This window comes from Schistosoma haematobium, chromosome ZW (assembly GCF_000699445.3).
Source record: "Schistosoma haematobium chromosome ZW, whole genome shotgun sequence".
NCBI lineage: Eukaryota > Metazoa > Platyhelminthes > Trematoda > Strigeidida > Schistosomatidae > Schistosoma > Schistosoma haematobium.
Genome location: NC_067195.1, coordinates 9,451,432 through 9,476,720, shown reverse-complemented (window position 1 = coordinate 9,476,720; position 25,289 = coordinate 9,451,432). Strand labels below are relative to the sequence as shown.

At 33.1% G+C, this 25,289-nt stretch overlaps 1 protein-coding gene across 1 annotated transcript in view; it reads left to right on the top strand.

Moving 5' to 3' along the window:
- Positions 1–6,433: 6,433 nt before the first annotated feature.
- Positions 6,434–25,289, top strand: part of MS3_00002725 (uncharacterized protein) — a gene marked incomplete at its 3' end in the record, with an annotated part of 59,435 nt that continues 40,579 nt past the window's right edge. The window contains exon 1 of the mRNA XM_051210343.1: positions 6,434–6,997. The remainder of the gene's footprint in view (positions 6,998–25,289) is intronic.

The window sequence follows — 25,289 nt, the reverse complement described above, 5'->3', positions numbered from 1 at the left end:
CTGGTGCTACCAGAGTTTTGTTATAGTCACATTGTGCCTTTTTCTTTAGACAGATCCAGTGGCATCCAAATAAATTTTCACTTAGCTAGTAGATAAGGAAACTCCGCCTGGAGCCCCTCTGGAGCTACTGCCGGTTCCAAATCAGGGTAAAGGAGGTGAGTTGGGCATGGAGTTACCGACCTCATTCCGTAGAAAACTAACTCGCTAAAAAACGCTAACCATTAATTTAGGTACACGGAATGCTCGTACAATATATAAGGAGGTAGAAAATACATATTGTTAAGTAATATAGGTCTTAAGCAATTCGCACTCGGTGATAACGAAATACAAGGTGATATAATTCGATGAATGCCTAGCCACTTGGGATTCATTGAATTATGGGTTCTGGAGTCAATGTTTATATCCTTTCAAAGCACTCAAATTATGGAATCGCATCATATGGTGATATGATGGAAAGAAAAGTCGATTTTCGATTGATTTACTCATTATGAGTTTTGTTCAAGATTACTTTCGTTTCGATTCAATGTAATGTTTACTCAATGTAGTATTTATTTTCTTTTCTCGTATGATATTTTATTCTGTATAATATACGATATTCTTGTATTCCATTGACATGGACTATGCTCAGTATGGGATTTGTTATAACTCTGGGTATTTTTCATATATGTGATTACATTCTAATTATTAATAAAAATGAGTGTAAAATCAATATATAGACCAGTGTATTTTAGACTATTTTGATCATCGTTCATCGTCGTATTTTGGGGCTAATAATTCTTCACTTATGACAGTCTTGTGTTCTTACTTTCGCATCCTGGGAATTGCCGATGTTCCTCGTTCCGAGTATAAGTGATCAGCTCTTTTTCCGGCACAATAATGATAATTTGTATCTATAATGATGGTCTGTTTTCTAGTACTATACCTACAGGCCTGATCAGAGTTATCCTGGGAGCATCTTACAAGTCTGCTTTTTTTGTAGCCGGTTGGAAATGGGATCATAGTAAAAAAGCCTAATATGAAATATACAAGGATTGCTTATCGAACTTCTTGTTACTTTGTTCAGATAAAACATTGTGGATTATCAAGCAAATCATTGATCTATGGGCTATGAATTTCTAATTTTTTCCAGGTATTAATTCTAGATCCTCCTACTTCACATGATATCTTATATTTGCTTTATAGTTTAACTGCTAGATCATTTGATCCTCAATGACGGTTATTTTTTTAAGATTGTCTCATTATTGTACATCTCATAATTAGGATTGATTCATGTGTGATTTTGTGCCTACGCGTATCTTTGCATATCGATTATCTTAATGATTGTTTATTCGAATTATTAGCAAGAGCATTTAGAGATTTACGTTTGTTTATGGTTAGCAGTTGTCAAGTTCACGCTGTTACAATTTGTTTATTGTTATTGTCTTCCTGATCAATGGTACGCGTGAAATATACCCATCTTCAACACTGGCAACATTCGACTTCCAATTTATCCTTATTAACACTATGTAACAACAAGACGAAGATCAATGCTTCGTTGTTATCATAGCTTTCAACGGAATCAGAAGGCTCACTATAGTGTAGTACAAACAGCTGAAGATTCCGTATGCCAAAGTCCTATGAGAAAGTTCAGGGCAGATAAAATATCCCCCTATGAGCAGCAAATATTTTTCTTTGCAGGATTCAGCTCAGTCAATAATACACGTTCTTTCAGCCGAATAAAAATAAGTAATATTTATTGATCATCCACTTGGAGGCCAGATTAATAGATATTATAGTGGACCCGCAAAATACATTATTCAATATGCAAAACAAATAATATTATGCCAACACAAATATTAAATGGGCTCATGTAAATAAGAATTTGATGGAAAAAAACTTAAAAAGTCATGTTAAATGATAAGATAGTAACAATAGTTAGGGAATGAATGCTACGTGTAAGCTCACTCATAGGTAATCACCTCGATTAGATTACAGTTCATTGTCAAATGTTTCTTGAGCACGTTTGGCGTTTACGACGTGAAGTGAAATGTGAATTCAATAGGGTTATTAGGAAATAATTCAGGTCAACAATCTCACGTAATGAAGGGTGACTCAAATGAATACTACAAGACAATCACGACACAGAATATAGGCTTTTTTAGGACTGAAATAACCTATTCGTTGTATTGACCTTGACCGGCTTGCCTCAAGGTGATCATTTCATCCGGTGCACATCAGGTCAGTGGCCTGCATGTAAGCTAGCTTAAGTTAATAGCACACTTGTCTTCAGAAGTCCAGAATATTTCAAAAAGCACCAAATGACATGCAATCATGTGTATCATATGTTTTTGTTTAGCTTTCAGTCAAAAAAACCATGTTCCGCTGTTTATTTGTCAGCCTATGACTAGCAAAGAGAGGTTCGTTTAATTCACCCTTTCGTCACTGCCCTAAATTCTCTCCATCTACTAAATAGCAATGCAGAGTCAAGTACTTCTGACAGTATTTCGGCTGACCTAATCGATGCTTCTTGTAGATAATCCTATCTCAAAAGTTCCTAACATGGAGTGCATTAGAAGATGCCTTAAAATTTTTAAACGTGTGTGGATAGCATAATTGTTAAGTGCTGATAACATATTCTCACTACATTCACGTGCAAATTAAAAAGATCTCTATCGATTGGCGTAAATATTTATTTATTGTCCTCAGGTGCACGTCGCGTGTGAATAGAAAACTCTAAGAAACTGCTATTTTTAATAAACTGTAAGATTGACAAATTATAGTTAACAGCGCATGTTTCATAGCTGTGAGTTCATCTTTCAAGTGGCCTTTCGTAGTTGAGTGTGTGCCATAAGGTCATTTGAGATGGCTCAATCATCCGAGTACAAAACATTTATTGTTTGAGATCCATGGTCTAAGCATTTTTCAATTGTGGTAATAAAACTTGAGATCCACACCGCTATTCTCTTCCTAGTTAAATCAGATACTAAAGGTAAATCAGTAGGAATCACACAAGAAATCGCCGTAGTTGATGTGAAGAACATGTACTTCAAAACTGCTCCGAGTAGGTGTGTAGTAAATTATTTCCAAGATCATCTCACTCTTTCGATGTATTCAGTCTAGTACGTAGGAACGTAATGTTACAGGAGTTTTATTCGGTAAACCGGCGGCAAGGAAGTTAAGGCGCTGAACCATTTATCTCGTTTGATCGCACCTGGTGTCAGTATGGCATTAAAAGTGTGGGATTAGAGGTGTTGAGTTGGCCAACGCTTAACTGTGGATCTGGTAGGTCAGACTATGAAGAGCACCTAACAATGACCCAAACCTCTATATATGTATCACTATAACCATGTCCTACATGTTAGTATCGTTCAACAATAGATAAGTACAGATGCATTTAAACAAACTGCTGTAAGCCCTACTAGCCCATTGAAGGTCGCCGGCTGTGGGTGTGTAATCCACTTGTCTGTGCGAGGTTTGCTTGTGTTTCTTCTGTCATTGTTGTTTTTTGCAGACCTGTACTAAGTATGACAGGCGTGGTGAAGCGGTCAGTCCAGTGGTGTACACTTGACATCATATGATTTTGGCAGGGGAGTGTCAAGGGAGACGTGGTGCTGAACCAATTATATTGTTTGGCAATGCTAACATTTTGCTTTCTGACACTAGTATCGCACTATAGTGACCTCGCTCGTGGTTGCCATTTAGAGTCAGAGAGAATACACAAAGAACGTACGAAGACGCTCATTTTTATTGTCGTTGTTTAAACAATTGTCATCAACACCGTGACAATATTGCTTCGCCGTTGAATGAAAATGCCGTAATTGTTAAATACGCAGGCTTCCGTACCTTTGTAGAGTGTACCTCGTTCTCCGTAATGACGTCGATATTCCACACTCGACAACTGGAGTATAAGAAGTGCATTCGACGGCACTTTATTTTGACGCCGATAAAATCGGGCGTCGATGACATCGACAGGCTCAACACTTTCGCTGAAACTGTATCTGACTGCAGTCAGATCTTATGACGAATGCTATCGAAATGTGCATAACAACGATCTTTGTTAGTGAATTACTGGATCGAATAAGCCAAATACGAGGATGGATTTTGAATACGTATATTTCATACAATCGTTGATCCAGAGGGACGATCAGAAGAGCGAAGCGAAGAAAACAAAGAGGAGAGATCGATGCGAAAGAAAATGGCGCGTGGTACTGCGTCAGCCACTACAAGTATTATTTTCAGCTCGCTTGCGACACTAATAAGGAAAGGGTAGGCTGTTACTACACTTGTTTAGGTGGTAGCAAACATTGTTCCAGTTTGCCGTAACGGACAAGTAGGAGTGAACGTTTTGTTATGTTTGCATGAACAAGAAAAGAAGTGGCCGTTAATATTATACGATGCGCATTAGGTATCGAGGGATTTGTGATGAACCGTGCTCGAGAATAGATAATGAATTACAACCTAACTCATGGGCATGCTATTATGACACTCTGTAGTTTACATGTTTGCCGGCCATTTTGTAAAAGGGTGAATACAATTTGATATGCAGTCTAACACTTGTAGTCACGAGACCCGTTTGTAAGAGCTTCTTTGTGTCGGCTGGTAAGCTATAAATTATTCTTACTACAATACCTTAGCTATTATTTACGTGTCGTCTCATTTATGGGATCAGATGGCCTGAAGTGTCTCACTAGATATTGATTGGACCGTAAAGAAATGTAGACTGGCGCACATAGCGCACTCCTCCTTTCTCGTTCTTCTAGTGGTTGACTGGATTATGAAGACCTCCACATCTCAGGAGGAGCATGGAATACAATGGACAGATTGGATACAACTAGACGATTTGGACATAACATATGACTTAGTTGTGCTATCCCATACACAGCAATAAATGCAGGCAAAGACAACAGGTGTAGAAGAAGCCTCTGCAGCAGCACGCCTCAACATACACAAGGGAAAAACCAAGATCCTCAACTACAACATGGAGAACACCAACCCAATCACACTTGATGGAGAAACTGTGGGAGAGATGGAGTCTTTCACGTACCTACGTGGCCGGCATCATCGATGAACAAGGAGGATCCGATGAAGACGTAAGGGAAGGGATCGGAAAAGCAAGGACAAGGTTCCTACTGTCGAAGAACATATGGAACTCAAAACAACTGTCAATCAACACCAAAGTTGGAATCTTCAATACGAACATCAAGACAGTCCTATTGTACGGAGCTGAAACTTGGAGAACCATCACACCCACCGTCAGAAAAGCACAAGTATTTCTGCACAGTTGTCTAAGCAAGATACTCCATACCTGTTGACCGGATACTATCAGCAACAATCTACCGTATCAAAGAACGAACCAAAGTCCAGCTGAAGAGGAAACTAGATAAAAGACGATGAAGGTGGATAGGATATACATTTTGTGAATCACCAGACTGCATCACGAGGCAAGCATTAACTTGGAGTCCTGAATGGTAAAAGTAAAGAGGAAGACCAAAGAGCGCATTGCGTCGAGAATTAGAAGCAGGCATCAAGAGAATGGAATAGCAACTTGAAAGGACTTCCGAGGACAGAGTTTGATGGAGAATCCTGGTGGGTGACCCATGCTCTTCCATGAGAGGCAACAGGCTTATGTAAGTAAGCTATTAAGTAAGGTCTCTAGGATGTTACGCTGTTTCTTCGGACATCCTCAGTCGAAAATATTTGTTCAACCTGCTCGGAACCTAACGGGAACTAGTTTCCATTGCAAACACTGAAAACAGTCCTCATTTTCATAATTTAATTCAGTGTCGGCTGATGGAAGCCGGATTTAATTTTTATGAAACTCATTAACTGAAATTTCGGACGTCTCCAGAGTTTTCTCTGAGTTTCCCCATTAACGTATTTCATCAAGAAGTATCCAGAAGTTTGCATCGCCTGTGCAGTTCTGTTATTGTCCAATAATGACCTATCAAAATGCTATCATGCTCAGATTCCAGGTTGTCTCAAAATGTGGAGGGTGATGCAAGGTTGAATGAGTTTCTCTCTGAGAGACTCTAATGGATGGATGTTTGGGTTATTTCCTAATACCGGTAAATTTCCTATCTTAACAATAAAAATCGTTCATCAATCACATGAATTCTGATTGATTATGCTGTCGCAACTTTTGCTAAAAGAGAATATGCTCACTAATCTTTCTTAGCGTACTTTGATATGGAGCCCGAAACGTAAGCGGCGTTAACCTCAGATCATCAAAAATCAGCCTTAATACTCACCTCACACCTTTCCTTATGAAATTACCTTCAGAGTCCCTCTATCACAATAGAAACATCACTGGTTTAGAGCAAGTACAAAAATAAGTTAGTTGTTTGGCATGCTGCTCTAAAATATTCATTCATGTTGTAGCGAATTAGGGGTGGAAATGCCCCATATATCTTACCCTAGCTAATGACTGATGCTCTAAATTGCTATCCCTCACCTGCATGGACTTCGTATAAATTCAGTCTACGAACGGAGGAATTCACGGCATCTACAGACGATTATGTTATCTTCCAATGAGTCTTCCAAAGAATGCTCAACATTCACTATCAGCTGAATGGATTTTTGGGAAAATACTCATGACGCTGAGTCTCAGTCACTACTTTAGTTATTGACTTAAACTTATATGTTATGTGTTCCAGTGAATAGTTGATATCCCCAATAGACAGATTAATCTTTGAAAGGTTTGAAGCTTAAAGTGATTTTTTGATGAATGATAGGCAGTCATCCCGCATTCCAAAATTTGTTTATTTATACCAGTTTATTAACAGTGAATGTGAAACAAAGATACACTAAATTTAAAATTACTATTAGGATTTCGTGGTTTGGTTGCATGGATTTAAACACAATGAACTGTGATTCAAGCTATTTATAGCTATGGGATATGAGAGTCCTATGTCACTTAAAATTGAGATAAACATAGAGAATGAACTCGGAGTTTTTGAGCCTCGAGATGATGTTGCTGGTCATATATTAATAAAAACTGAAGAAGATACAGAAATTGATAGTGAGTACATTCGGTATAATTTGCAAAATATATTTTAAATTCAAGGCATATTCATGTTTTGTGCACGTCCAATCACTGACTTGAAGACTTAAATTTATACAATGGATTTCAACTTCAGTAAGACACATATCTTTCACTAAGCTTCATTTATGTTAATTTACGTCATAACCAAAAATCAAGGTAGTGCTATGAAAAACGTTTTAGTTTTTTTCTGAAAACGGATCATCCAACAAACCGCAAATATAAATACCTAAATATTTGTTTCATTTTTCTCATCTAGTTCATTAAGTCGTATGAAACAACTAAGTGATAGTTTGGATTAGTGTAGGAAGAAAAGAGCACGTTGAACACTGCTAGCATCATACTGAGTTTTGGGCCTTTTTCAAATGATACATTGTAGGTTTACATTCCTGTTTCACATTGCATAAGGAAAGCTGTTGAACTACAAAACTAAATTTAAAATCTGGCTATATGTATTAAAACAGCATATGATTTTTATCTTCGTGTGACAAATACAACGAGTAGATGACTTAAAATAGGTCTTAAACTGGCAGGATCATGATAATTGGTAGTATTTAAATCAGTGTGTTAACTGAAAATTCCGAAATGGTACAATGTAAGGCAAGTAGAGCTAGATGAGAACACATGAACGTATCATATCTGAAATTCGTAATAAAAGCGCAATCAAGTACATAGGAATCATCAGGTAGTATAGATGTCACAGGGATGCCGAATTTTAACATAAATCTCCCTAGGAATTAATAGCGGTGCAGTATATATACATCCTCCCTGACTAGTTTGTTTGTTAGCTCAGTGATCAACTTCTACTCAACAAGATCCAGCAATATCAGTGACCGCTTTACGATCAACAAGTTATTCTTTGTTGGCTCTCCTTATTAGTCTAAAAACTCAGTTCTTTGGTATCTGATAAGGTATATTTACTTGCTTTGAATAACTTCCCTCGCTTTTTGCTAAATAATTGTACAATTTGTTGGAGTAGCTTATCGTTTCACTTTCTGTGAACGTTCTATTTGTTTTATGTTTTCTTCTTAGCTTTGAATAACGCTTTCATTTCGAAATAAACCTTATTTATATCAGATATTGCAATTTTAATGAAAAACTGGGTTTTCATACATTTGGCAAGCTAATACTTAGTGACATACCAATACTCTTTTATTTAATGGATCTCTTAAGCTGCTATAATAAACCAAACATCTAAATCATCCCACTAAAATGTGATAGTATTGATCAATATACTACATTAATTCTAGTTTTTCTTCACTGTATCCGCTTGATTGTTTCTACAGAAAATTGTTGACTCAAACAAAACTTTATGAAACATCTCTTGCTTTTAATGCCTCCTTTGAAGTGTACGATAGTTTATTGGTTACTGAAAGCTGAATGGTCATTTTGGGGTTAAAAGCCTAATTTGTGTGCTTCTTACGTCATTCGAATAATCTGAGTGATATAAACTTACCAACGAGAATATGAGGTAATGTCTAAAAACTCTTTACTTTTAGTAAACCAGAAACCTTGTGAATTTTTCGGTCTGTCCATATCGAAACGTATTGCATCAAATAACACTCAAAATATCTTAGTAAGTTTCGTTATTATAATTGGCTAAAATCGTTCTCAAATTGGGGAAAAACTTGTAAACTTTCAAAAAAAACAACGTCATAGGTTACAAAAGTTTTCAAAACTTATATCAATTAGGTGTTCTAAAGCAACATATTTGCACTGATCTGAGACCAGCAGTAAAGATTATCATCTCGGTATTTGTTAAGAACAGTAATTAGTTTCATATTATACTAGCGCTGTGTGTGTGTTCTTTTTTACTATCTGCAGCTTTAATACTCGATCATGAAGTAAATAATTTAGTTAGAGAAATCCATTTATATGTTTTACTTTTGGTGCGTTATTGTTTTGACTAGAGATAGTAGTCAGAAAGGTTTTAAGCAAAACCTCTTCACAGAAGATATCACCAAAAGTAGCGAAGTTTATGACTGAAATTCTGTTGTATCAGTAGTCACTCAAAATACGTCTTATTTGCCACATATTTTGAGAGTAAAATTGTAATGCAAACCAACTTTACGAGTTGAATATACTTCTGTTAAAACGCCTGACGTTGCACTAATTAACCTTTTTTCACTCCGTAGCCTTTGTTTAATTGTTATCAAGCAAATGGCTAAACGTTAGTCATATCAAAGAGCATTTTAATGGGTATTTTGTACACTCAATCAAACTTTAATTATTGTCTGCTTTATCTGTATGATAACATTTGACTTTTTATATTTTAATTTGAATTACTTTCAAAACACATAAGTTTTTAAAAATAGCGATTGAAGTGGACGTTGGCTGAAAGACAGGGGTATCTAAAACTGAGTTTAAACACCTGGGTAAAAATGTCGCCGTCTTTGACAAAAACATGTATGCTAAAGTTGCCGACACTTTATTCGTCATTTGGTAAAATAAAATATTTACTGGTCAAAGTTTTTATTTAACAGCAGTACAGAATTTTAATTATTAAAAAGGAGGAGGCTTTGACAGAGCATCTGAATTTTTAAGTGACAGACTTAGAGTGAAGTATTCTTTTAAAAATAAACTAGCAAAATACCCTTTGTTCTGTAGTTAACGTACATTCATGTTTATGTTTGAACAGCTTTTGAGAGTGATTTCTTGTTTTTTAATGGACATTTTCGCTACACTATCTTACAGTCGTAGTTATTTCAAAACGTTCCTTAATAAAATTCACTTTATATCTGTCAAATATAGAGAACAAAATACGGTGACATTTCTGATATTTTAAAATCGGTAAAACAGTTGATTTTAGATTTTAAAGTGATTACATCTACTCAAGAATGGTGTCTTAATTGCCTTACCAGAAGGCAAATCATCTCAGCTTCCCAAACACACTTAATGCTATTGTAGTTCCTCAGAGTAAGCCATCATATAGTTATATATAAAGGATCCTTGTAATTGTGCTAAATCAGTACAATAAATTGACCTATAGGCAAATTGTAATTTAGAAGTTTTCGAATTTGAAGAGACGTTGAACTGTTAGATGTATGGTGCCAACTGTTTTGAAACCTAGTGTGATGTAGTGAATCGAATTAGCTGATATGAATTTTGTCAAGTAAAGTGGTTTGATCAAAATAACTCTCAGTTGTCAAATATTTTTGCCACTCTCTCCATATATCTTTTCACCTCTTTTGAGCAAACATTTCACTTCTTATCAGTTTTATGGAGGAACAGCTCCACGGTAGTCCTGCAAATAAAAGTAATCTTTTACTGTGATTGTAATTAATGTTCAGTGCCTGTAAATTCAAAAATATATTTGCATAGGATCTTCTTTTATTTAGTTATTTTTTTATTTATGGAGTTTTATTATTTTGGAACCACGTTAATGAACGCCAATCCGTACATCATGTTCTTCCATGAATGTCTCACTGTCACCTGTAATCCTATTTTCGATTGGTAACTGATAGATGCTAAATTTTAGAATAACTGTCTTGCTCATCCTAGGATTTGTCAAGTAAACCTAATCGAACAACAGGAAATATTTTTGCATTTTACTTAGACCTGAAACTGGGACATGCCACTTAAAGTATCAGTTCTAATTCAGTTTTGGGCAATAAAGCTGTAGAAATCTTGTATCCTGAGTTCTATATTGATCATCATCAAATGCAATGTACTCAGAGTTATAACTAGAATTCAAACCAAAACTTTTGTGTACATGGCAGCCCGTTTGAGCGCTTGGGGAACCCATTTCCCAACCATACCAGTAATAGAAGTAACCCACCTTTTTCAGATCTATTCGGACTAAATCATAATAAGTGGTAACCGTGTCTACTTACAAATTGTTATAGAGGGGTTATAAATTTTAAAAATACTAGTTACTGGAAGAATTAAACAGAAACACTGACATATTTTCATTTTTACCTATCCTTTAAAACACATAGAAAAAATATTATGCAATTCAAGCACATTCTATATGTTAAATGGAAAAATAGTTGTAGTAGCTGAACTGGTAGGAAACGTTGATGATTAAATCAGGTTGAAAGATACTGATTCTTAAAAATATTTCCGAGATATATTTGAACAATTTTAATTTTAATGTATACTAAAGAAACATTTGCAGTAATCTTGTACAGTTGGTACTGAGGATTATTTACTGTGTTAAAGTTCATAGTGTCGAATAAAACTATTAATAATATTATTATTATCACATCATTTTTATTATTGAAGGTAATGATTGTCTTTCGTTCAGATTGTCCTGTCTTGTTAACTAAATAAATAAATAATAATAATAAAATGATAAAAATATTTCTTCAGTAATAATAAAGCATTCGATATAATTTAGATTTTGTTTGAATAGGATGATGAGTGATGAGAGAATGCTTGTGTGACATTAAGTGAAAAAGATATTAGATTTTAGAACGATATAAACGAAACGTTATGAAAGTTAGATTTTTAAAGAAGCTATTGAGTTATTTATACTTATAAAACTTCTAATAGTTCTAAATGTATTAGTTTAGTGTAGTGAGTTAGTCAGCACTATTTCACTAAGTATGGATATCGTTACTTGTCCAGTAAGTTTAATTATCTAGTTTCTCTCATGAAATAATAACCAAGGTGGAACCTAGTGTTAGTGCATATTTTATTCGAATCGTAACAGTCTTAATAAAGCAGCAAAAATTTACAATTGTTTTACAACTGACTTAAAACCACTTAACATCGTATGGATTATCTTACTACTACTATTATTACTACTCAAATACTTTATGCATCAAACCCATCGAACTAAGTTTTCATCCCAATAAATCTAATAAAGGATAAATAAAAAATCAATACTTAATTAATCATTCAATCGAATTACTTCGAGAAAAAAAGATAATTGTTTAAAAAAGAGTGGAAGATTCCGTAAGAAATATAAAAGAAATAAGAAAAATAACTGTTAATCAGTATTTATTAACCTTAACAAGTTTATCGATTCAGTAAGTCAACAATGACAATGAATAAAATTGATTGGTGTTTCCTTTTTTTCAACTTGCCTTTTAATAAAAGACAACTTATGAGTTTAATATATAATTAAAAATAATACAGTTAGATTAGTAATTTGTTTTCCTATATTTATATAAATGAAAATAATGATTGAATTCTACTGAGATGAAAATGAAAGCAACTATAACAATAAAAAAGTAAACACATTTATTCAATAAGTCACTGAAAGTTAAAAATAAATAAGTACACATTATTTTATTTTTATCTTGATATGAACCTTAGCACTGAGAGGGGGACATATAAGTCCAGTCGATGAGTATCTAATAGGATGAAACGTGAGTTCTGGATTCTCTTGCTAGCCACAACCTATCTATTCTACTTGAAACATAAAAGTTTAGTGTAATTTATAGAAACTCAAGTTGTTGGGGTATCAGTTAGTTGCTGTTATAGTCTTGTATGATAATGACAACCATTGTAGTGTTAGAAGTTATCTTTATCAGTAAGGTTTCTGATTAGTGTAAAGCGATTTTGCCCAGGAGATATTTGAGAAGTTCTTGATTTTAAATGCGTATTTTGTATCAAATTTCGTTTATGTGTATATCTTATAGGCTAAATTTTTTAAGCCCATTTTTTCAAGCCCCAACGAACGTTCGTAGAAATAGTGTTACCACTTAGACTCACGCGAAATGACGTGAATTGATTTGTTCAAATTTTAGAAGGTAATAATCTTTTCTTTGAAATATATTAGAACATTTTGGAACGCAGTCAGGGTTTTCCCTACTCAAACATTTCAGTGACTTAAATCAGAAGTAGAGTTCGTGAGACTGTTATTCCAAACTTCAATATCAGTACTGATAGTTTTCCAGCAATTTGTGATGTTTGTGTTTTACATTATTAAGCCAAGTTGTAATTAGTCTCATACAACTAACAAACTAATAAGCATATTTTGTTTACTCTACTGAGTGAAACAATCACTTATTGCTTAAGTGATGAGGCCTGAATACTGGTATGGACGGTTCCCAACTATATGTAATGCTTTTTGGTGTACTTTCAAAATTCATATCACTTAGTCATACTTTATTATTAATAAGAAACATAGGACCAGAGTATTTTTATTAAACTATGATCTCATGTTAATATTCTTTGTGAATTTGAAAATAAAGATTGGAGTTATCTCGTTGATGATACTTAAGACTGAATAACGCATCGATGTTTTAAGTGAGAGATGTTGATTTCTAGTCTCATTGTAAGGATCAACACTAGGTCCCAGGTTTATCCAGATGACGTGTCCCAAATAGGTAGAAATGTACCTCTTGGATTTGATTGCTGGTCATAATTTATTTATTTTAAATAAGCTTTATTTTATTTCAACTTCAAAGCTATTTTTATAATTTTTTGAAATTGGTTATTACGAAATTTGATTAACTATCAGTAAAGAACTGAACATATTTTTAATTGAAGTTTGGTATTTACATGAAAGAATACTGTTACATGTGCCTATGAAGATTGGCAGTGATAGATTTCATAGTGTATTTATCGTATGACATTTTATACTTTACGACTTCTACTTATAATGGGGTCAATTTTCAAATATACCATTCAGTTTCTAAAATAATATAATATCGTGGTATATAATCATTAAATGATTCAGGTTTGTTGATTATTAGTAATTTTCTAATATTCAGTCTTATCTAAAGGTGTTTTTCACAACGATCAATTTTCACTATAATAAGACTTCATCAAGAGGGTTTTCATGCTTTTATTAGTATTTTAAATCCAGTTGGTTGATGACTCATCATAATATTAGTCGACGCTGTCTCATAGGACATTATGTATTCAGAGCAATAATGTTCCAGGTGATTAAATGGTGTTCTTTTGATTCTCTTTTTTTCCATAAATATTGGAATTTTTTAGAATTTTTTTAATATCTTTTATTAATAAAAATAAATGTAGAGTGAAAACTATAATTTATTCATGTTTTTATTAGTATAAGATTAACTACCCAATGACATAAACAGAGTTCCACAATGTACATATGATCTCCATAAGGTTACAGCTGATTTCTAGGATGATAAATTTGAAACATACATTTAGTATAGATAAGTTTGACTAAATGGGTTTGGCAGAAAAAATCTAACTTGTATCAAACTACTTAAGTTTTCCTAAATGTCTAGGGAAATCCTCAACAGTGCAACAAAAATGGGAACTTACTTTTTCTAGTAAGTTTCTATTCATCTTGTGAATGATCATGAACAATGAAATTGTTCTAGTCAAATAAAAAGTAACTGATAATCTCTATGCTAAAGAAATTGCTATACAGGAATACCAATTTTATAATTGACAAAGCTGCAAAGATTGTACGAAGAAGGGTATATAACTTTAACACCAGTATCCTTATGTATCAACTCTTGCAACCGAATATCTTTTTATACACATGTAGGCGTCATTTAAGAGTCTTATCATAACTTCTGTTGACTGGTACTCTTAATTAATGCATAAAACATTTTTAAAAACATTTTGTGGTTAAAATTATGCTCGATATCTGCGCAGCATAATGATATTTGATTTAGTTTGTTCACTACGATTAATTATTTTTGCTGTTATAAAGAAGCGAATAGATTGTACCTATAAACTAAATTCCCATTTATTTGAATGCCTCAAATAGGTTTTTACTTTATTTAAATCATTCCATTTTTCCTGAGTATTTAACTGAAAATTGATTTTTTAACATGAGGTCATACATTTTTGTTTTATATACAGTTATTTACTTCCTGGATATTTTCGAGAACATGCTAATCCATTCCCACATTTTTGCAATAAACTTTATGAAGTGTCCTTTAATCATTCAAAATAAAGAATGAATTTTGATGTATTACTAGCTAAGTATTTTATTATTAATACCGCTTAGTAAGTATAAAGTACAATGGTGTTTATTATTTTAAAAATTTTGACTTTACTGATAGACTATGTAAGGTTGATCAAATTACTTATTATTTTTTATGTTTAATTAAGATAAATATATTTCCGGTTAATTCACCTGTTTTTTTAATGGGTGGAAATTCAAATTACTTGGTGAGAAAGTGTAAATCCACTGAATAAAGGTGGTTGTTGTTTACCTCAAACGCCCTGGTACAACTGAGAGTGAGGAGAGTAATCTCTCCCTCTTAAAATACTCTCACATGCCCACGAGTATGCAGCCATTGCCAGGGAAGTCCTACTCATTGCCTTCTCGTGGCAGGGGTGTTGTTTATGAATTTGAGAGGATGAAAAGCGAATATTCGGCACTTTAACCGGGTCGGTGGACAAAGAGGGTCTATGTAAGGGAGTGGGAAAACCCTGATTATAAACCATTGGTACACATGGGCTTCATGATACTGAGGGAACAAATGGTGTATGAGTCAATCGTTGGTTACCGGATACCCTGGAACTACATCTCCTGACGTTGCTCCACTGCCTTACAGATCAGACCTTTAGGTCGAAGACTCCAGGTGTGACCCCCATAAGAAAAGCATCTGCTCCGGTTTGGGCACCCGGGCAGTATCATAGCCCATACATAAATCAAGTGACTTGTGTACTTCATATCTATTCGTTGCCTTTTTGTATCAATATTTATGTGTTCAAATAATAAATAATAATAATAACCACAATTTGTATTTTACGTAATCCAAATAAAATTCAATTAAAATTTTCAATCCAATTGTTTCAATGTTTTTCCAAAAAATAAAAGTGAAATATTTTCTTAAATTCAGAAATAATAAAATATATTATTTAGTGTAGTTTTCAGACAAGATAAATTTGAAACATATGACGAAATTACTAAAATGAATATTTATGTTGTTGAAGTATATAGCATATATAGTATAAAGCAACCTATCAAAAACGATAAGCTATTTATTTAAAGTTGGATACAAGTCATAAACTTGATGGTACAATGATTGCAACCTGGACACCAATTAATACAAATACTGTATTTGTTGTTATTGTTGTTGTTGGTAAATTACTACAACTTATCTAAATGACTAACACATTCTCTTATCTTGTTCATACGAAATATGGGAAACGTTTGAAAAAACAATTGAATTTTCACTTAACAATATATTGAAAGAGCAAAATATAAATCCTTTCTTTTTTAAAATAAATAAGTGGAGATTTTTAAATTTCTCATGATTTTCTACTTTTGGAGTTGAAGGAATAGCTAAAACGTTTGCTCATACTCAAGATAATGAATATTTTAACGTATTTCTTAAAATTATTTAATAATGATAAGTCAGTAGTTGAAATCATGAGTCAATTGAAGCTAGATCACCATGGAAAACCTGAAATCACTGGACGGCCGTTTCGTCCCATTGTGGGATTCCTCAGTGGCGCACAGCCATGATCCCGCCCCCGCGAGATTTTGAAGCTAGACATTAACACTGTTGGATGACGGCCTGCTCAGTGGTCTAGTGGTTAAGTGCTCGCTTGCGAAACTGATAGGTCCTGGGTTCGGATCCCGCGGGGTGCGGGATCGTGGATGCGCACTGCTGTGGAGTCCCATACTATGACGAAACGGCCGTCCAGTGCTTCCAGGTTTTTAATGTTAGTCTAGATTCAATTGACTCATGATTTCAACTATTGAACTTATAACAATCTCCACAAAACCCCTTCTGATAATGATGAATCACATCAAGTTTTTAAAAATCCAACTAAAATGCTTGATCTAAAGTTTCAGTATTTTCTAAAAAAGATTAATATCAAGTTTATGCTTATTAGACTTCCTAAACTAAAAAGAATACTGAAAGTTAATGCTCATCCTTTGGGTCTTTTGATTCAGCTTCATCCATTAAACCTTTAGTCAACTGGAAAGACGTAATTCATCATCTAATGAATGAATATGTTTTATTTCGTAGGTTCACGTCAGCTGCTTACAACCTGTGATATTTAAAATTATAATTATATAATGGGTTTAAATTACTTACATGAAAGAGTTTATTATCAAATATAAAAAGCTCAAAAAAACCAAGACGGAAATAGTTACGGTCAATAAAAAGCCAGTATCTATAAATGTTAACTTCAAAGGTGATGATGTCGCACACATATTCAACAGGAGACTGAATACTACGCCAGCCAGAACTTATCCGGCGGTTAAACTTTTAATTCTCTATAAAACAACATGCTCAGTAACTCTATCAAATGTCGACAAGCACCCCTTTCATGCTACCGCCAACTGTATTTATAAATTTACGTGTACCTGAGAAGGCAGCTACATTGGCCGAACAGAAAGGAGGGCATATCTTTTGAACATGTTCCAAAAAGTCTCAGAACAAGGAAAAGAAGGACTTTAAATAATGCAATCACTAAACATCTCCTTGATACAGGACATCAGGTAGATACCTTGCAATCGTTTAAGGTGATTAGTGAGCAGCCAAACTTCAGTCTTCTGAAGTTTGCTGAAGTCGTTGCCATCATGCGTCAAAAACCTGACCTATGTGTTCAAACGGAGACGATTATTAACCTTTCCTTGCCTTGGTGACAAGTACTCTTTCGCTGCACGTTAAAACTTTTTTTCATTAAACTATTTTTCATACTTATTACATCATTGAGTTTTATTTCAACTATCTTCCAAATTAATAATCCTGTTTTGTCGACTGGGCTCTACTCACTATATTCTCATCAATATTTATTCATTATGTAATCACTTGTTTCTAGCCGCTTGATCTGTTGTCACATAAAGTATATTTTCATAGATTGAAATCATGAGTCAGTTGAATCTAGCCCACCATGGAAAACCTGGAAGCACTGGACGGCCGTTTCGTCATAGTATGGGACTCCACAGCAGTGCGCATCCACGATCCCGCACCCCGCGGGATCCGAACCCAGGACCTATCAGTTTCGCAAGCGAGCACTTAACCATTAGACCACTGAGCTGTCATCCAACGGTGTTAATGTCTAACTTCAACCAATCCACAAAATTGAGAGACATATCCATCATTGTCTTCAGTGAGCTGATATCTCACAACTGACTTATGATTTCAATCTGTGAAAATTTCTAAGATCTCCACAAACCCCTTCTGAACATAAGGTATATATTTACAATATTCAGTCTATTAATTCTATTTACACCCTTGCTATACTATACGAATATGTCTTCAATATAACTTCCAACCAAACTCTTTCATATAATTAATTTAAACCCATTATGTGATTATAATTTTAAATATCACAGGTTGTAAGCAGCTGACGAGAACCAACGAAATGAAAATGAATTCATGCTATTCTGATAGAATCTTTGTTCTTGCTCTTTTCAAAATGATAAATGGAATGAATATATTACTGAATTATTGAGTTACAGTTATTTTAATTCATATTCGATGATATAACCATTAGATTTAATTAAATTTGAATAAAATATACACTACCTAATTACTGAAGTTATTTATTATGTTTAACTTTTAAACGAATTTACAAATTCTATAACTTAAAAAATATACACAATCTTGTAAATAATCCAATCGAAATATTCAGTTTTGTACAAATTTGTTATCATTAACATTGGCTTTTTCTTTCTTCTGCATTTCTCATTGATTTGAAGATTTATAAATCTTTTTTTGGGTTCATTTACTAACTTTCCAAAAAAGTTTTGTACAATATGACAATGAAACAAAAAAGAAGGGTCGATTAGTTAAAATAACCTGTCTCTCTCTCTCTCTCTCGACAGTTCCTTCAATAATGCAACTAGCTTATTAGTAGTATATGACAATTTAGTTAATACTTAAGTGGTAAAAAGAAGAGAAAAGTCTATTGTTATTATTTTTACTCTACTTACTTTTTCAACAAACATACTACATACAATGTAAATGCACAATGTTATTAACTGACAAAATAAAGGTCACTGTTAACTTGTCATCGTGAATAAGTGAAGTGTTTTTTTTAAACAAAAAACGGGAATACAAATGAAGTGGAAAAAATTCATTAAGAGAATAAGTGGCACAGTATAATTATATATTTATACATGTGGTTTTATGAGGGAAGAAAAACCACAAAAATAAAACAGATTAAGTATGTCTTGTCACTTGTTTTTCTCTTGGTTAACATTTTTACATTTACCATTTTTAAAACAATAAATTGAAATGCTTTTGTTTTAACCATATAGTGAATTGTAAGTACTTATGAAAAAGTAGTTTAAAAAAATCATTTACATATATTTTTCATCTGAAATATGCATAGATATATACCATGTTGTCAAGTTGCGTATAGATAATGAAACCGAAAACGAAAACAACAATTAAACTAAATGGCTAATTACTACACGAATCAATGTTAAGTTGAATTAACTTACAAGGTCAGAGCTACTATTTATTGACGAAGAAATAATTTGTTTTTTAAAAAAAGCTAATGGGTCATTCAGACAATCATGAAAGTAACGTGAAAAAAAACCTAAAGATTCTGGTTTTTCGCACTTCATTTGAAATGTTATTTAAAAGCATCATGATTGAGACAGTGTGTACATTTTTTATTCTAAAGTGTGCTATTATGTCATATGGAATATAATGGTCGAGTACGTCAACAAAATATCATTTGTTTACAGTTGCATAGTGAGGTATAAACTAAACCAGGTTTGGCTCATATTTCTAGAAAATAGGGAAAATATACTTGATAATTGATTTGTATTCCCTGGATATATATAACTCGTGTTAGCGGTAAAAATCATATGACAGATTAAAAGTAGAAAAGAAAGTCAATTCTTTTATCATATCGTTTGAAGATCATCTAACTTAAAATTTTGGTAGTTAGATATTCTGTTTAAAATTGTTCGAACCTAAGTAAACTCATACTCAACCACTTCTAGCTTCTAAATTTTAAACGGATTCTACACTCTGCATATTCTTCCACCTTCCGTTTATTTCCAGATTTTATATTTTATCATATTTCCGTTTATGTTGACTTTCTAACTCAGTATCGGTACATATGATAATTATTTGTGAGGTTCTATCTAGATCATTTTAGTCTCTATTCTATCGTTCCTTCGTTGTAAATCATATTCTCAGCATTTGAGCAGAATAGCACGAATCCTTTTTATTTCGTTCATTTTACGTCAGATGCTTACAACATGTAGTATTTAAAAATCATAATAACAAAATGGGTTTAAATTACTTTTACGAAAGATTTTAATCGAAATTCACTTCAAAGACACATCAGTATAATATAGCAAGGGTGTAAATAAATATAATCGACTGAATGAAATATTATATACATATAGATACCTTATATAAAATAACATTCTACAACATTGATTGTAACAAGAGTGCTTGAGTGCGTTATTAATCATGTTTTATACAGCATTAATAGTTTAACTGCTAGGTATGTTCTGGCTAATATAGTGTTAACTCTCCTGCTAATTGAACTTGCGACGTCATTCCCTTTTCAGTTCAGCTTTATTGATGGCTTCAGCAACATGTCTTTTTCTCTTTAGATTTTTAAAACTTTTGGGTGAATTTCTGTGGGTAGCAATTGTCTGTTAGACACTTTTTCACTTTCATCGAATCTTCTAGTTTGTCAGTGGTACATATGCTTTATACCCTATAAAGTAATTTCTTGACCAATTCTTTCTTGTCGAACAAAAACTACTGAAATTCATGCAAAGACTATTCTAAGTACTTTTTCGATAAACCGAATTTTGAAATGTCCCGTTTCCCCTCCGTTTTATGGCAATATCAAGAAAGTGGAACATATCATTCTGTTCGTGTTTCATAGTAAATTGCATATTGGGATAAGCATAGTTAAAGAGTTCTAACAGGTGGATCGTATGGTGTTGACTGCTTCAGATAATCGACATATTTGGAGTATCCCGTCATTTCTCTAAGCACTTGTTTAAGCTCCGTGTTTTCAAGATAGCCCGTGAAAGCATCTGCCATAATTGAACCTAATAGACTTCTATTGCTACACCGTCACTTTGATGGTGTGTGATATTATTAGACTATAATTAAACGTGTTTTGTGCATATAAGTAGTAGTTTTTTTATTCTGAGAGGCAGGAGGTCAGAATTCTTACAATTTGTATCAATAGTTCCTAGAATTAATATTTTGGTCAACAAGGATGTTACATCAAAGGAAACCATGGACTTACAGGCAACATTTATAAGATTCAGTCTGTCGTCATTTGAATGAACCTCTTAACGCATATGTTGTTAGTCTCTGACGGACTGGTTCAGGTTTATCTGATAGCCAGGGTGCAACTTTGTGATACAGTGAATTGACAGGATAGGTTTAAGGGGGAAATCATGTTTATACACCTTAGGTAGAAAATGCATATAAGGCAGACATGAACCGTGAGGTCTTAGATCATTTTAAGTATAATTAGTATCCATTTTCTTTTTTAGAGGTTCTCTAAGCGTTCTATTTTATTCGTTTTTCTGTTGAGTCATTTAAATCCTTGTTGGAATTGTCTGCCTTAAATTACTGTTAGTCGTCTAGCATTGACTTCAGCCTAGTGATGTAACCATCTGTGTTCGTTTGGATGATACTCAAGCCTTCAACTGGTCGTAGGATCATTACCTCATCATTTTGTTTCATGTTTATCAAAGCTATCAGGTGTTCTTTGGATAGAATATTAGACTTTAATGCCAGTGAAACGAAATATTGGTTGATAATGTCAGCTAACGTTGATTTAAACCAGCCTTCTTTTGCTCATCCATTAGATGCAAATCTTTTAACTGGTTGTTTGGTAACCATATAGAAAAAACAGGATCACGACGTGATTCTAGATTTCAAATATCAAACGAGATTGCGTAATAATCAGGGGGTTAAAGAAGAATAGGAGGGAAGAAGTAATTTATCGGTCAGAATTATGAGAGATAATTGTCCATTTAACAGATATGAAAAGAAGAAAAATGTAAAGGTCATAATAACAATCGAACAATAATCTTGAGAAATTGTTAGGGGATAAAAATAAATGATTACGGTTTTAAATCACAAAACAATACTTTAAAAAACAAGACCAAGATATAGAGCAGAAAGGAATCAGTGTCAAGGAAGGATGAGAGGTCTCATGCACATTTCGGGCTTATATTGGTGGATCACCAACGCCTCAGCAGTGCGTAAGTTTTTGATTTGGCATCCATTCAATCCAGTTTCCTTGATTGTATAGATTATTTTGAGGGAGACTCCTTCAGAGTGACGTGTCCAGATTTGATCAAGTGCTCCTGTAACTTTTTGACATTCACTCCGGGTAATGTTCTAAAATGCGTTTGGAAATTGATTGGTTTGTGTGGTCAGTGTAATCTGTCTCAGAACAGCAAGTAAATTTATAGATGTTTGGCAGTTTAAAAATCCTCATAGAATATTCAAAAAATGAATATTTGAGCGAACAGTTGTTTTCTATAACTTCATCGTTTTAATAGATGCAAACGTTCACCATTTTTAACATATAACATTGTCAAACTCATTAAAACATGTCTTATTTTAGCCTTTGTAAAATATCATAATAATGGACTTATAACTGTAGAGCCTGATGATGAAGTTATAGATGTTTATCGCTGTGGTTTAAACCGGAATTTTATCCTTAACATATCCTTGAATAATAGGCTGGTTTGAGGAAATACGAAGGTTGGTTCAATAAAAGGTTTCATTCATGGATTTTGGAATGTATTTATTTAAGAGTTTGGCAGCCGTATCTCCTCTAATTTTGATATTCAAAATAGTTTTCTTTTAAACTATGGGAACTTTTGTAGGATATTGTCTTGGTATTAAGTTTCTATCATTAAATCAATAGCCATTTCTGAGGAGTATATGCTGAAGTTGAAGTAGTTCATTATTTATAATGTCATTAGAAAGTGTTCGCCTGTCCTTGAGAATAAAAAGGGAATCAAGTTTCTCTTTCTACTCAATTGGACCCAGTTATGGGAATTCGTATACTGACCGTTCTAGGTCGGTTGTTTATACACGGATTTCTGTGAGAAACCATCTGACCTTCTTTTCAACCGGACACGGAGTAAATGAAATTCCTCGTTCGCTTCTACTTCGAATGTGAATTGCAGTGAATAATGACATTAATTGAATTAATCCAAATTTCATTAAAGTTCATATCCTCTTTGCAATTAATGAAGATATCATCCACATATCGCTTATATAAATGAAATAGCTCAATTATTATTCTTTTAGACAATGTTTTGGGATGCAAATATCAAAGTTTTTATTTTCAGTGTTGTCATATAAAAAGCATATAGTTTCAATTAGTGGAACATATGTAGAGAGAGGTGACATTGAATGACATCATTTCTTTGATTATATACATTGATATTTCTGATTGAGTTGACAAAATCAAATAAATAAAGTTGTATCGATTGATGTGATTTCTGACGGGTTTTAAAATTTCAGCTAACTATTTAGCAATCAAATGATATGGAGAGTTATTCATATCAATTATACGACTTATGAGGGACATTCTTATTATGAAATTTATGATGCAATCTTTTTTACCTTTTTACAGTTTTGATTTTCGTCTATGTTCAAATTTCCTAATTAATGTGATAAAATTGAGATCGGTTACATAATACTTTAAATTAATTATTCGTGGAATTAACCGTCAAAATTTACATTGGTCATTGTTTTTCGTTTAGACATGCATAAGAGATATAAAAAGAACCTGTCAGAGTTTAAATGAACTTGTCAATATTTGTTGAATATAACCGCTACTGCATTGTCCTTGGAACAGAAAGTGTTTTTATGCATCGGGATATCGTTACTTAAAAAATGCATATGCACACAATTTGTGTTTTTACGAAATTCTTTTTAAATAGATTAATATATTTATAAGAATCTACCCAATGCTCAATTTATTCGAAATTATCAAGTCAAACCTTGATAATGATACCTACAATCTCTTTGAATAGGTTTTAAAGATGGTTACGATAGTTAGCTGTTTTTGAATAAAAAATTTTTTAATTCAGAAAAAAACCAAAAATATATATTCCAGTTTTACTTATGTTGACCGTGACATGTATTCCTAAATCCTATATTCTGACTAGTTTGACAAATAAACATTAGCCCTTATACACTTTATCATATCAGAGTTAATATGCCTGTTGAAGGGAGGTCAGTTGTGCTTTGGTTATTTCTATTTCAAAGCAAGTTAAATATTTAACAATAGCCTTTAATGTTAGCTTTGTTTGACCAGGTTTTTCTTCTACAAGATGAGGTTGCTAACCCTTTCCTAAATTCTTCTATTTTATCCAGGCTTGGGATCATCCGTAACCCTAGAAGGGCTGTAGACTAAGTTGTTACAGAGTACAGTAGAATAAACGCTCAGCTGAAGTTGCTTTGAAGGGATTTGTATTGTGTATTTATTACGGTTGAATTGCATTTTTGATCGTGTTTAGAACCAGGAAGCATTCAGCAGAATTTTTATACATGTATGGGACTTCTCCATGAACCCGTTAGATAAATGAATTAAGATTTTTAAGTTTTACAGTGGACATTTAATAATTAGAACCACTTAGTCGGTGTCCATTGATAATTATATAATTCCAGTTAACTTTGATATAGACTAAGGGCCGTAGAATTCTGTTGCTGACAATCGCTTCAATCCCGAAATGTCTGAATAATAGTTACGACTTCTCACTGGAACTTCGGGAATGTCTTGAGAGAAATCACCAGTAAGCCGACTTGTATAGTTCAATTGAAAGGGTTTTAATAATAACAGCTTAGTTTGTAGGTTTTATGGTGTGTGTGTGTGCATTGGAGAATAGTCTCATACTAGGACGAAATAGGTATCCAGTACTCCATGTTTTCCAATCGTATTTTAACTGAGATCATTTTGTGGTAAATGCAATCTATTAATAAAGTTATAGTCAAAATTTATGGGAAAAAGTTAGTACTGACAGATTGGTAACTGATATGATTAACATTTTTTAAAGTGATTTTTTTTTACTTGAAATAATGAATAATAAAGTTTACTGTTATTATGTACAACTGCATTTCACTTATGAAAAAATTGTTTTTTCCATCTACTTAATTTTAATACACAGTTTATTGTAAACGTCAAATAATCATTATGTTTTTATCTTAGTAAATTTAAGTGAATACTTACTTACATATTCCTTTCCATGAATATTCATATTACATTTTATGTAATTGGAACGTTATGATCACAGAATCATAATACTTTTATTTTAATCCATATCAGATACATTCACTATCGAAAATTCTGTTAATAATATCTTCAGTGTTGATTATATTTTTCAACCGTAGGTAAACTGGTTTTTTTTTTACTGGAAATACCAAGGTAATCATTATGTGATTTTATGCTTTTTGTT